Source organism: Mesoplodon bidens (assembly GCF_964165515.1).
Source record: "Mesoplodon bidens genome assembly, chromosome: 1".
Taxonomy (NCBI): domain Eukaryota; kingdom Metazoa; phylum Chordata; class Mammalia; order Artiodactyla; family Ziphiidae; genus Mesoplodon; species Mesoplodon bidens.
In genome coordinates, this window is record NC_138176.1 from 94011191 (window position 1) to 94027248 (window position 16058).

At 36.6% G+C, this 16058-nt stretch overlaps 1 protein-coding gene across 3 annotated transcripts in view; it reads right to left on the minus strand.

The window, feature by feature from the left end:
- Nucleotides 1-16058, minus strand: part of SCLT1 (sodium channel and clathrin linker 1) — a 284010-nt gene that overhangs the window by 195768 nt on the left and 72184 nt on the right. The window lies entirely within an intron of this gene.

Genomic DNA, 16058 nt, shown 5'->3' on the forward strand with positions numbered 1-16058 from the left:
TATAATTTAGCTGCAATAATATATTTATAAATACTAAGTAAATACATGTTATCTAATTCTCCAAAGATCTTAGCAGTATAATTGAGAAAATAAAGCCATTTAAGTACTGCAAAGGTTTAAGGAATTAGTCTTTTTCAAAGCATTATTTTTTATGTATGGTTAACAAATCTTGAAAATTAGATATCAATAATTTTAGTAAGTTCAACAAACATTTGAAGAGATATTATGTACAGGATAGTAAGATAGTTCTGGTCCTAGCTGTATTTATTCAAATATATACTCAAGTCAAAACGTAAGAACTGTAAGAAAATAAAGAGGAGAAAGTTCCATCATATTTGGTTGGCTTCATAATAAGAGGAGAAATGAAGAGAAATCATACAAAGCTTTGTAGAAGTAAATAGGGTTACCCTTACTAATAACATTAGTAGCACCACATTTGTCTGCATAGGTGCTTTATCTGCAGTCACCATCAACTAGCTGATCTCTATTTTCTAGTGCAAATGCTAAAAAAAAAAGTCAATCTTATTGGCTTAGTTAATTGCAGAACTGTTTTGCTGAGAAAAATTATATACAGACCACAATTAGGAAGCTGGACAATAAGGAAGTGGCTACACCAACCACTGGTTCTAGGATCACACCTCTTTAGCTGAGATCCTGGTGTCAGGAAGTTACTGCCAGAGCTACTGCCTGCAGGAACACCCTGACTTAGCTCTGAGAGAAGCAGCTGCCAGAATTATTGGCTCTAGAGCCATGCTACACTTGTTAGATTCTCATCCACAAAAACAGATTCTCGTACACAGCTTCTCCTATTTATCTCCTAATTTAGGTCTCTTACATGTGTTTATCATTAGCAGAACCTAATTCCTACCCTGAACGAGTTTATACTTTTCCAGCCTTTGCAGTACAAGAAGGTATACAAAAAGGAGGTTGGAACAGATGTTAAGCCAATCTACTATAATTGTCATAAACTATTATTATAATTGTACAATTTAATTAAATGTGACCCAAAGTGAAAAAAATAAAAATACAAAAGAGCTGGGGTTTTTTTCTATGAAACCTAAACTGAATATGCAAGGCTCAGTAAACATGAGTTGTTAAATAGCTGCTGTTGAATTAGAGCTAGGTAAAATAATTATAAAAGTCAGAAAATCTGTAAAATCACAGAGGATCAAAAGGAGATCAAAAGGATCTCTAAGTTCTCACTCTTCTTCAAAGAAACTGAAAATGGAAATTCTAAAGAATGAATTGACAATTAGGAAGATGGCGGAACAGTAAGATGCGGAGATCACCTTCCTCCCCACAGATACATCAGAAATACATCTACACGTGGAACAACACCTACAGAACACCCACTGAATGCTGGCAGAAGACCTCAGACCTCCCAAAAGGCAAGAAACTGCCGACTTACCTGGGTAGGGCAAAAGAAAAAAGAATAAACAGAGACAAAAGAATAGGGACGGGACCTGCACCAGTGGGATGGAGCGGTGAAGGAGGAAAGCTTTCCACACACAAGAAGCCCCATTGCGGGCGGAGACTGCGAGTGGCGGAGGGGGGAAGCTTCGGGGCCGCAGAGGAGAGCACAGCAACAGGGGTGGAGAGGGCAAAGCAGAGAGATTCCTGCAAAGAGGATCGGTGCCGGCCAGCACTCATCAGTCCAAGAGGCTTGTCTGCTCACCCACCGGGGCCAGCAGGGGCTGGGAGCTGAGGCTTGGGCTTCGGTCGGATCGAAGGGAGAGTACAGGGGCTGGCGGTGTGAACACAGCCTAAAGGGGTTAGTGCTCCACAGCTAGCCAGGAGGGAGTCCGGGAAAAGATCTGGAGCTGCCTAAGAGGCAAGAGACTTTTTCTTCCCTCTGTGTTTCCTGGTGCACGAGGAGGGGGGATTAAGAGCACTGCTTAAAGGAGCTCCAGAGACGGGCGCAAGCTGCAGCTATCAGCGTGGACCCCAGAGACGGGCATGAGACGCTAAGGCTGCTGCTGCCGCCGCCAAGAAGCCTGTGTGCAAGCACAGGTCACTATCCACACCTCCTTTCCGGAGAGCCTGTGCAGCCCGCCAGTGCCAGGGTCCCGGGATCCAGGGACAACTTCCCCGGGACAATGCACGGCACGCCTCAGGCTGGTGCAACGTCCCACCGACCACCGCCACAGCAGGCTCGCCCCGCATCCACACCCCTCGCTCCCCCCGGTAGCTGTGCAAACAAAGAAGAACAAGGGAAAACTCTCTCAAAAGCCTCAGGAGGAGCGGATTAAATCTCCACAATCAACTTGATGTACCATGCATCAGTGGAATACCTGAATAGACAATGAATCATCCCAAATTGAGGAGGTGGACTTTGAGAGCAAGATTTATTATTTTTTCCCCTTTTCCTCTTTTTGTGATTGTGTATGTGTATGCTTCTCTGTGAAAATTTGTCTCTATAGCTTTGCTTTCACCATTTGTCCTATGGTTCCGTCCGCTGTTATTTTTTTTATTTCAGAAAAAAAATTTTTTCTTAATAATTATTTTTAATTTTAATAACTTTATTTTACTTTATCCTCTTTCTTTCTATCTACTTTTTCTCCCTTTTATTCTGAGCCGTGTGGATGAAAGGCTCTCAGTGCTGCAGCCAGGAGTCAGTGCTGTGCCTCTGAGGTGGGAGAGCCAACTTCAGGACACTGGTCCACAAGAGACTTCCCAGATCCACGTAATATCACCTGGCGAAAACATCCCAGATCTCCATCTCAACACCAACACCCAGCTTCACTCAACAACCAGCAAGCTACAGTGCTGGACACCCTATGCCAAACAACTACCAAGACAGGAACACAACACCACCCATTAGCAGAGAGACTGCCTAAAATCATAATAAGTCCACAGACATCCCAAAACACACCATCAGACGTGCACCTGCCCACCAGAAAGACAAGATCCAGCCTCATCCACCAGAACACAGGCACTAGTCCCCTCCACCAGCAAGCCTACACAACCCACTGAACCAACTTTAGCCACTGGGGACAGACACCAAAAATAACGGGAACTACGAACCTGCAGCATGCAAAAAGGAGACCCCAAACACAGTAAGATAAGCAAAATGAGAAGAAACACACACAGCAGGAGAAGGAGCAAGATACAAACCCACCAAACGTCAAAAATGAAGAGGAAATAGGCAGTCTAACTGGAACAGAATTCAGAATAATGATAGTAAAGATGATCCAAAATCTTGGAAACAGAGTAGAGAAAATGCAAGAAACATTTAATAAGGAACTACAAGAACTAAAGAAGAAACAAGCAATGATGAACAACAAAATAAATGAAAATAAAAATACTCTACAAGGGATCAATAGCAGAATAACTGAGGCAGAAGAATGGATAAGTGACGTGGAAGAGAAAATAGTGGAAATAACTACTGCAGAGCAGAAGAAAGAAAAAAGAATGAAAAGAACTGAGGACAGTCTCAGAGACCTCTGGGACAACACTAAACGCACCAACATTCGAATTATAGGGGTTCCAGGAGAAGAAGAGAAAAAGAAAGGGACTGAGAAAATATTTGAAGAGATTATAGTTGAAAACTTCCATAATATGGGAAAGGAAATAGTTAATCAAGTCCAGGAGGCACAGAGAGCCCCATACAGGATAACTCCAAGGAGAAACATGCCAAGAAACATATTAATCAAACTGTCAAAAATTAAATACAAAGAAAACATATTAAAAGCAGCAAGGGAAAAACAACAAATAACACACAAGGGAATCCCCATAATATTAACAGCTGATCTTTCAGCAGAAACTCTGCAAGCAAAAAGGGACAGGCAGGACATATTTAAAGTGATGAAAGAGAAAAACCTGCAACCAAGATTACTCTACCCAGCAAGGATCTCATTCAGATTTGATGGAGAAATTAAAACCGTTATAGACAAGCAAAAGCTGAGAGAGTTCAGCACCACGAAACCAGCTTTACAACAAATGCTAAAGGAACTTCTCTAGGCAAGAAACACAACAGAAGGAAAAGACCTACAATAACTAACCCAAAACAATTAAGAAAATGGGAATAGCAACATACATATCGATAATTACCTTAAATGTAAATGGACTAAATGCTCCCACCAAACGACACACACTGGTTGAATGGATACAAAAACAAGACCCATATATATGCTGTCTACAAGAGACCCACTTCAGACCTAGGGACACATACAGACTGAAAGTAAGGAGATGGAAAATGATATTCCATGCAAATGGAAACCAAAAGAAAGCTAGAGTAGCAAGTCTCATATCAGACAAAATAGACTTTAAAATGAAGACTATTAGAAGAGACAAAGAAGGACACTACATAATGATAAAGGGATCAATCCAAGAAGAAGATATAACAATTGTAAATATTTATGCACCCAACATAGGAGCACCTCAATACGTAAGGCAATTACTAACAGCCATAAAAGGGGAAATCGACAGTAACACAGTCATAGTAGGGGACTTTAACACCCCACTTTTACCAATGGAATGATCATCCAAAATGAAAACAAATATGGAAACACAAGCTTTAAATGATACATTAAACGAGATGGACTTAATTGATATTTATAGGACATTCCATCCAAAAACAACAGAATACACATTTTTCTCAAGTGCTCATGGAACATTCTCCAGGATAGATCTGATCTTGGGTCACAAATCAAGCCTCAGTAAATTTAAGAAAATTGAAATTGTATCAATTATCTTTTCCAACCACAACGCTATGAGACTAGATATCAATTACAGGAAAAGATCTGTAAAAAATAAAAACACATGGACGCTAAACAATACACTACTTAATAACGAAGTTGTCACTGAAGAAATCTAAGATGAAATAAAAAAATACCTAGAAACAAATGAGAATGGAGACACGACGACCCAAAACCTATGGGAGTCAGGAAAAGCAGTTCTAAGAGGGAAGTTTATAGCAATACAATTCTACCTTAAGAAACAGGAAACATCTCGAATAAACACCCTGACCTTTCACCTAAAGCAATTAGAGAAAGAAGAACAAAAACACCCCTAAGTTAGCAGAAGGAAAGAAAACATGAGGATCAGATCAGAAATAAATGAAAAAGAAATGAAGGAAACGATAGCAAAGATCAATAAAACTAAAAGCTGGTTCTTTGTGAAGATAAACAAAATTGATAAACCATTAGCCAGACTCATCAAGAAAAAAAGGGAGAAGACTCAAATCAATAGAATTAGAAATGAAAAAGGAGAAGTAACAACTGACACTGCAGAAATACAAAAGATCATGAGAGATTACTACAAGCAACTCTATGCCAATAAAATGGACAACCTGGAAGAAATGGAAAAATTCTTAGAAATGAACAACCTGCCAAAACTGAATCAGGAAGAAATAGAAAATATGAACAGACCAATCACAAGCACTGAAACTGAAACTGTGATTTAAAATATTCCAACAAACTTCCCAGGTGAATTCTATCAAACATTTAGAGAAGAGCTAACATCTATCCTTCTCAAAGTCTTCCAAAATATAGCAGAGGGAGGAGCACTCCCAAACTCATTCTACGAGGCCACCATCACCCTGATACCAAAACCAGACAAAGATGTCACAAGGAAAGAAAACTACAGGCCAATATCACTGATGAACCTAGATGCAAAAATCCTCAACAAAATGCTAGCAAACAGAATCCAACAGCACATTAAAAGGATCATACACCATGATCAAGTGGGGTTTATTAGAGGAATGCAAGGATTCTTCAATATATGCAAATCAATCAACGTGACACACCATATTAACAAATTGAAGGAGAAAAACCATATCATCATCGCAATAGATGCAGAGAAAGCTTTTGACAAAATTCAACACCCACTTATGATAAAAACCCTGCAGAAAGTAGGCATAGAGGGAACTTTCCTCAACATAATAAAGGCCATATATGACAAACCCACAGCCAACATCGTCCTCAATGGTGAAAAACTGACAGCATTTCCACTAAGATCAGGAACAAGACAAGGTGCCCACTCTCACCACTCTTATTCAACATAGTTTTGGAAGTTTTAGCCACAGCAACCAGAGAAGAAAAGGAAATAAAATGAATCCAAATCGGAAAAGAAGCAGTAATGCTGTCACTGTTTGCAGATGACATGATACTATACATCGAGAATCCTAAAGATGCTACCAGAAAACTACTAGAGCTAATCAATGAATTTGGTAAAGTAGCAGGATACAAAATTAATGCACAGAAATCTCTGGCATTCCTATACACTAATGATGAAAACTCTGAAAGTAAAATCAAGAAAACACTCCCATTTACCATTGCAACAAAAAGAATAAAATATCTAGGAATAAACCTAAGGAGACAAAAGAGCTGTATGCAGAAAATTATAAGACACTGATGAAAGAAATTAAAGATGATACAAATAGATGGAGAGATATACCATGTTCTTGAATTGGAAAAATGAGCATTGTGAAAATGACTCTACTACCCAAAGCAATCTACAGATTCAATGCAATCCCTATCAAACTACCACTGGCATTTTTCACAGAACTAAAACAAAAAATTTCACAATTTGTATGGAAACACAAAAGACCCCGAATAGCCAAAGCAATCTTGAGAACAAAAAACGGAGCTGGAGGAATCAGGCTCTCTGACTGCAGATTATACTACAAAGCTACAGTAATTAAGACAGTATGATACTGGCACAGAAACAGAAAGATAGATCAATGGAGCAGGACAGAAAGCCCAGAGATAAACCCATGCACATATGGTCACCTTATCTTTGATAATGGAGGCAGGAATGTACAGTGGTGAAAGGACAGCCTCTTCAATTAGTGGTGCTGGGAACACTGGACAGGGACATGTAAAAGTATGAGATCAGATCACTCCCTAACACCATACACAAATATAAGCTCAAAATGGATTAAAGACCTAACTGTAAGGCCAGAAACTATCAAACTCTTAGAGGAAAACATAGGCAGAACAATCTATGACATAAATCACAGCAAGATTCTTTTTGACCCACCTCCTAGAGAAATGGAAATAAAAACAAAGACAAACAAATGGGACCTAATGAAACTTCAAAGCTTTTGCACAGCAAAGGAAACCATAAACAAGACCAAAAGACAACCCTCAGAATGGGAGAAAATATTTGCAAATGAAGCAACTGACAAAGGATTAATCTCCAAAATTTATAAGCAGTTCATGCAGCTCAATTACAAAAAAACATACAACCCAATCCAATAATGGGCAGAAGACCTAAATTGACATTTCTCCACAGAAGATATACAGATTGCCAACAAACACATGAAAGGATGCTCAACATCTTTACTCATTAGAGAAATGCAAATCAAAACTACAATGAGATATCATCTCACACCAGTCAGAATGGCCATCATCAAAAAATCTAGAAACAATAAATGCTGGAGAGGGTGTGGAGAAAAGGGAACACTATCGCACTGCTGGTGGGAATGTGAATTGGTACAGCCACTATGGAGAACAGTATGGAGGTTCCTTGAAAAACTACAAATAGAACTACCATATGACCCAGCAATCCCACTACGGGCCATATACCCTTAGAAAACCATAATTCAAAAAGAGTCATGTACCAAAATGTTCATTGAAACTCTATTTACAATAGCCCATAGATGGAAACAACCTAAGTGCCCATCATCGGATGAATGGATAAAGAAGATGTGGCACATATATACAATGGAATATTACTCAGCCATAAAAAGAAACGAAATTGAGTTATTTGTAGTGAGGTGGATGGACCTACAGTCTGTCATACAGAGTGAAGTAAGTCAGAAAGAGAAAGACAAATACCGTATGCTAACACATATATATAGAATCTAAGAAAAAAAAATACCATGAAGAACCTAGGGGTAAGACGGGAATAAAGACACAGACCTACGAGAGAATAGACTTGAGGATATGGGGAGGGGCAAGGGTAAGCTGTGAGAAAGTGAGAGTGTGGCATGGACATATATACATTATCAAATGTAAAATAGATAGCTAGTGGGAAGCAGCCGCATAGCACAGGGAGATTAGCTCGGTGCTTTGTGACCACCTAGAGGGGTGGGATAGGGAGGGTGAGAGGGAGGGAGATGCAAAAGGGAAGCGATATGGGAACACACGTATATGTATAACTGAGTCACTCTGTTATAAAGCAGAAACAACACACCATTGTAAAGCAATTATACTCCAATAAAGATTTTAAAAAAATACAAAATAAAGAATGAATTATCTTCATGGTTTATGTATAAAAGACAACAAAGAACTACAATTAGTAGGCTTACTCAAAGTAAAGATCTTAGGCATTATATAATAATGATTAAATAAGTGCACATTTACATTAAGTCAAAGTCAAAAAATTTTAAAGTATTCTATGTATGTCTTATCATTCTCCACCTTATTGCCTCTTTCAATCTGCAGACCATTTATTAATCTAGAAAGAGAGAGCGTTTGTACTATATTTTTTGCTAGGTACAATGTACTAAATCAAAAAAGTAACAGTGTTTCTGACCTCTTTCTGTTGACTATTTCATTGGATAAGATATTCCTGATAAAAAGTCTTTATGAAAATAAATATTATCCTAAAATATAATATGATGCTTTACATTAAATTACTACATATCTATGCCTTTTAAGTTGTTAATTATGGCTTTTATTATTTTTCTATCTTACCACTTGCAGTATTACTTCAAAAGATATTTAACAAGCACTTACTATAATCATAAAAATATATAAAAATATATAAAAAATAAAACTGAGGGCTTCCCTAGTGGCGCAGTGCTTGAGAGTCCGCCTGCTGATGCAGGGGACATGGGTTCATGCCCCGATCCGGGAAGACCTCACATGCCGCAGAGCGGCTAGGCCTGTGAGCCATGACCGCTGAGCCTGCACGTCTGGAGCCTGTGCTCCGCAACAGGAGAGGCCACAACAGTGAGAGGCCCACCTACAGAAAAAACAAACAAACAAACAAACAAACTGAAATCTAGTCCAAATCTCTCATTTCATAGATTAAGAAACTGAGATCCAAATGTACAGACACTAAGGGGGGAAAGCAGGGTGAGGGGGGGATGAATTGGGAGATTGGGATTGACATATATAGACTAATATGTATAAAATAGATAACTAATAAAAAAAGACATATTTAAGTAATAGAAGACATGATACAGATTTGAATTCTTGTTTTAATGATTTAATGTTCATATACATAAGCAAGTGTCTGCAATCCAAAGTAAAAGTAATAAATGCCCTAACCAAGGTATAAAAATACTATAATGATTCACTTTGTTATAAAGCAGAAACTAACACACCATTGTAAAGCAATTATACTCCAATAAAGATGTTAAAAAAATACTATAATGGAATGTGCAAAGAGTTTTCAGAAAAGATCACATTTAAATTGGTTCCTAAGATTGTGTATAAGTTTAATGTATAAAGATGTGGGTGGTTTTCTCAGGCTTTTGGAAAATGTGAGCAGACAAAATGTTAAGAAAGTATGAGTGTTTGGAGAAATAAAGAATATTTGCATGGAGAAAAAAAAAAAAAGAAACTGAGTTCCACCTCTTACACTGTTGCTGGGAATATAAGTTGGTACAGCCACTATGGAAAACAGTATGGAGGTTCCTCAGAAAACTAAAAATAGAATGAACCATATGATCCAGAAATCCCACTCCTGAGAATATACCTGGACAAAACTATAATTCAAAAAGATACATGCACCCTTATGTTGATAGCAGCAGTATTCACAATAGCCAAAACATGGAAACAACCTAAATGTCCATCAACATATGAATGAATAAAGAAGATATAGTACATATATACAATGGAATACTACTCAGCTATAAAAAAGAATGAAATAATGCCATTTGCAGCAACATGGATACAAACACAGATTATGATACTAAGTGAAGTAAGTCAAAAAGAGAAAGACAAATACCATATGACATCACTTATATGTGGAATCTAAAACATGGCACAAATGAACCTATCTACAAAACAGAAACAGACTCATAGATGTAGAGAACAGACTTGTGGTTGCCAAGGGGGAGGGGAGAAAGAGAGGGATAGACTGGGAGTTTGGGGTTGGCAGACGCAAACTATTGCACTTAGAGTGGATAAACAACAAGGTTCTAATGTATAGCACAGGGAACTATATTCAATATCCTGTGATAAACCATAATGGAAAATAATATATGAAAAAGGAATGTATATATGTGTATAACTGAGTCACTTTGCTATACAGCAGAGAACAGCACAATAACTATACTTCAGTAAAAAAAAAAAAAAAAAAAGAAAAAGAAAAAAAAAGAAACTGAGTTCCAGATAGATTAAAGTATTAATACCAGGAAAATCACCCAGCCAGTAACTGCAGTCCTGAAATTATAACTAATTAGCATTAATAGGCAATAGAATTTTGGCCAAGATGACTTTCTAAAAGTTTTGATCTCTGAGGTGACAAAGACATATCAAGTACACTTCTAACCAGTCTTTCTTTGAATTGAATTTGTCATTGATAGTAAGATGCACCATTCTTTTACATACTATTAAAAATAAAAATTGCTGCTTATTAATCTTGACATGCCATTCACTATGGCTACATCCCAATTTTGTAGATCTTAAAATAGGGGAATGGGGAATAGTGTTAGGGAATCTTACAGTCGAGTAAGAGAGAAGATAGGGTAAGACAAATACATATAATTAGAAAACATTCTAGACAACTGCCTGGTACAACCTCTCTACATGCCTTCCCTCACCTGACAGACATTTTTCATCCTTAAGTCCAAGCTTCCTTAGTGAAGGTATCCACATCCCTGCCATGGTGTAGTGTTTCTTTTGGGGATTAATACAGAACAGTCTGATAACTAGAATTGTTGCTTCCCTTCTGCTGCTCCTACAGTGAATCATATATATTCTTTCCAGAAATATTTGGAATTTTCAAGTTCTAAAGTGCAACTGAATTCAATCCTTCAACAGTGCACCCTCCTCCTCTGCTAAAAGCCCTTGAAGAGCCCCCTATGCCATCTGTAAGACAAGTTTAAATTTCTTAGCAGAGCATGTAAGATCTTATATGATCTGCTCCCTGCCCACCATCCCAGTCTTATGCCTAATTCCCCTATACAAATACGCTGAGATATAACCACAGTAAATGATCTGTATTTTAATAAACATATGATTTTTCGTTTGATGAACTCCTACTTATTTTTAAAGACTCTGCTCAAATTTCATCCTCTCACTTAAGTCTTCTCTGATGTCTCCAGCCAGAGTGATATCTTCAACAGTTACAATCTAATGTATATATTGGACATGTTATAGTTAACACTGTCTGCCATGCGCAGATTTAAGTAATCCTTGACCATAACTCATGCTCTGGGGAATAGCGCAGGCTATTTTTTACACAGGGAAGTCAATGATTAGACTGAAGTTTTGCATATTTCTCAAGGGCAGCTCTATCATACACTGACTGGCATGAAGCATTCTGAAAATAGAAGTGTTGGCCATTAGTAACTAACAAGAATGGGTACCTTCAGGATTTGACCTAAAGAACAGAGAGAATCAGCTTTTTGGTTGGAAGAATAGGAGCAGCTGCTATATGGAAAGGGGTACCATTACTGAGGGGGACAATTAAGGCTGTATGAGACAACTGATAAGAGGAGCATATCCTCAGAGATGGTCCTAATTGTTTCCCAGTTCTAGCTGTATTCCATGTTCCTCCTTATCATACATTCCCATTTACTCAGAATGACCTGCTTCTATTTCTTGAAGCAAAAACAGCCAAATATGAATATATGTATGTGTTTATGTTCCTAATATTTGCAATCATCCACTCAAAAAATATTTTTTGAGCATTTAATATGTATCAAGCACTGTTCAAAGGTGTTAGGTATACAGTGGTAAACAGAATAGACAAGGGCCCTGCTCCATGAAGGATACATTCTAGTAGATAAGACAAAAAATAACCAAGCAAATAAATAATTTCAGGTAGTAATAGGTACCACAAATAAAATTGGATAATAGAAAACAGAAAGTTGGGGAGGGAGGAACAGTGCTAGATAATGTGGTTAGGGAATGTCTGCCTGATTGAAGAGAAGGAGACAGTCCTGTGTAGGTCTGGAGAATAACATTCCAGGCAGAAGAAATAAGTAAAAGGTTTTCTGATGGAAACTGGTTTGCCCGTTTTAAGAAAGCCAAAGTAAGATGGCCAGTGTGACTGGAGACCAGTCATCAAAGGAGGGTGTGGTAAGAGGCATATATATACGTAAATATACAAACACAGACTTACTACAAACACAGACTTATTATAAACAGAGACATATATAGAAATCAGGGTACCTCTGAATTTATATAAGGTTATTAAAAAGAGAAATACTAAACTTTATAATGAAAGCTTAGGATTTGGGTGAACTTTTGGGGATGGATGGTCTTCCTCACAGTATAATGGTGTAAATTAGCATCAGAACAGCAGGGCTTACCATGTAATTCCAGAGATATCTTTTCACTCTCTCATTGGAAAATAAATCAAATATATTCATCTTTTGCTATTATATAAATAAAGTTTTGGGGTAGAGAATACCATTTTTGGACAAGTACTGAAAAATAATGGCTTTATTACTATTTTTATAAATATACACATGAACTCCTTCCTCCCAAATTTCAAATAGACTATATTGTGTTCATAGGCTATTATCAACATACACTAATGATATAATAATTAGGGATGGTGAAAGCAAACCTAAAATTACTACTCTGATCTATATTATTATTTATTATTCAATTATCATTGGTAAATAAGAACTAATCAATAAAAATAGTGCTAAATACAATTCTATTTCATAATGCTATTGAAATCTTCTAAATAATATTTAGTTTTAATCTTAAAAAGATAAATATATTAAACTATCATAAAACAAAAACAAACAGTAAAATAAACAATATGCTAAATATAATTGTTTTAATTTATTAAATACTAACTTTATACTCCTGTTGAAGTTTTGTTTCTGTGCTCTAAAGCTACATATATGCCTAAATAAAAAAGTAAAGACTGTTATAAATTTCAAAAAAGCTTTTTGGTGACAGCTGAACCAAAGACTAGTTAACAGATTGAGCAGCAATAAGATAGCTACATGTATCAGAGAAGAGTAAACTTTTTCTGTAAAGGACCAGATACCAAATATTCTAGGTTTGGTGGGCCATTCAGTCTCTGTCTCAACTATTCAACTCCATCATTGTAGAGCAAAAGCTGCCATAGACAGTAAACAAATGAACAAGTCTGGCCATGATCTAATAAATTTTTATTTACCAAAAGAAGTGGCAGGCCAGATTTGGCCCTCAAGCTGTAGTTTGTGAATCCCTGACAGATGCCATTAAGTCTCTGTACTAGTTATTATACTTTGACTACAAGCAACAGTGATTTTTGTCTGTTTTATTCACTAATGTATTCCAGAAACTTGAATAGTGCTTGGTACTTAGTAAGTACTCAATAAATATTTGTGAATGACTGAATGAATGTTTTATTACCTCACCAAATATTAAATCTGAAGGCAAGTGGCTCTAGATTTGTTTCAGCAGTTCAATAATGTAATTTAAGGACCAAAGTCTTCCCCATCTTCCCCTTCTTCTAATCTCATTGTGTTTCTGATACATACTCTCATGGTTACAAAATGGCTATAGCAGCTTCAACATATATCACTTTCTAAAATGACAAGGAACAGGAAGGAGGTTAAGTTTTCTTCTTGCCAGTCTCTCTTTTTATCAGGGAGAAAAAGCTTTCCCAGGTGCTCTACGGCAGACTCTCCCTTATACTTCACTGGGTACAAGTGAGTCACATGTTCATACTTAGACCAATTCCTGGCAAAAAGAAATGTGCACTGGTTTATAATCAAAGATTTATCACCTGAGATTGTGGAAGAAGCTCATCTCCGCTGCACATAATGCAACTGGAACAAAATCAGGTTATATGAATTAAGAAAGAAGGGAAAATAGCTCTTATGGAGTCAATAAATAACGTCTTTCATACCCTCAATAATAAAATAAAAATAATAACAATAAAAGGTAGTATTTTCTACAGCCAGGAAGTGCTGTATATATATTCACTCATTTAATTATCTTATCCAATTTTCATCCTCTGGCAAGTTATAAGGAGGAAATATGATATTAAAGAAAAAATGAGACAAAAACAAAATAAAAAACACTATATTCTCAACATGAACTGAGTTTAAAGGAATAAACTAAAAATGGGAAGGATGATAAAATGAATATCTTTTCACCTCTTCCTAAGTCTCATTTTATAAAATGACTTCATTATTTTCTGTTTGTAATCAATTCTCAGAAAATACTCACCTATACCCAAATGTATTAAAAGTTTCCAAAACCCAATAATGTGGAACTGCATACTATTGTATAATCCTTGCCACTGCTAGCTTCCATTATTCAGACTTGACCATATTTAAGATATTTTCCTTAAAAATGATAAGCTCTTTTTGATTTTGCAGTCTTTAACAGCAATACTTAAAAGCAGGATGTTGCCCTAAGGGCATAGAGTTCACTTTAAAACCTGATGACATTTCGAGTTACTAAAAGTGCCTTTTTTAATAAGCTCAGAATCCATTTTTCCCATTTCTCTATTATACTAAGAATAATACATTCATGAGCCATGACTGCACTACTATTAAACAGGTAAAGGCAGATTTTTAAAAGACTGGTTTCAAAAGACCTGGACATAAAAGGAAGAGTATGGAGTCAAATATAGGAAACAACTAAATCATTAGCTCAATCATATAACACTGTATTATCTCCAATACATTAAAATACAAACTTAACTTACATACACTGGTGATTCAAAAATCTTAGCAATAGTCTTTAATAGGAAGATCAAAGCCTTTTTAATAATTATTTTGAGAAAGAACAGTAAATCATAAAAAGTTAAAGTTAGAAAAACCTTCCCATGGGAAAAATCACAAATAAATGAGAAAAACTGAAAATCCAATTAAGAGATTTACATAGAAGAATGCAAACAAAGGACTGCCAAACTTAAAAAGAGCTTATGCTTTAAATGAATTTAAAACCAAAACAAAATGTATTTCTTCATTTTTTGGTTTTGTTTTGTAATGCGACAACAAAAGATATATCAGGTCTCAGTCCACTTGCATGACCTTTAAAAGTTAAACTTGGGATAGAATAAAACTCTGAACATTTTTAGAAGAAAATGTAAGAGAAGATCTTTAGGACCACAGGCTGAGAGAGGATTTGTTATACACAAAGACCAACAACCATAAGAAAGAAGACTGATATATTCAACTACCTCAAAATTAAAAAAAAAAAAGAAAAAAAAGAAATTTCTGTCGATCAAACATATCACAACCTGGGAACAGATATCTGAAACATACCTATTGTCTAGCAAGTTGAATGAGCCATTGGCACTCATTATTCATTCCCATCCCTTTCCATATCCCAGCATCTTTCATAATGGCTGAAAGTCTAAAACTATGTTTCCCGGATGTCCTTGCAGCTGGTGTGGTGGATGGGATTAAAGTTTCACCAGTGACAGGCACTTGAAGGGGATACAGAAGGCAGAAGTGAGCTGAGAACATTCTTCTATAGGTGCGACAGATGGCAAGCAAAACTGATAGACGTGAGTGTCTCCTGAAGTGAGTACCCCACGCCCCTTTCCATTGTCAAGTTTTCAGCTCCATGGAAATGATGCTGTAGTGGTAGCTACAGAGATGGTGGCAGCAGCATAAATCCCTGGCCTCAGAATCTCAGCCTCTAAGGTATGACTCTAAAACCAATTATCTTACCTACATAGTACTTAACTGTAAGTGACTAAATCCCTTCTTGTTTGAAGTGTCTATGATGGTTACTGTTTACACTGATCAGCACACTAACAAATATTCAGAATAGAGATTATATAAAGTACTTTGACAATTTAAGGAAAAGATAAAGAGAAAATGGGAAAAAGAAATGAACAAGTGTTTCATGAGAAAACCACATGGGTAAATAAATACATGAAAAATGGTTAACCATACTGGTATTCAGGAAAATGTAAGTTAAAACCACAATGAAATACCATTTAGGACTCAAATTACAAAAATTAAG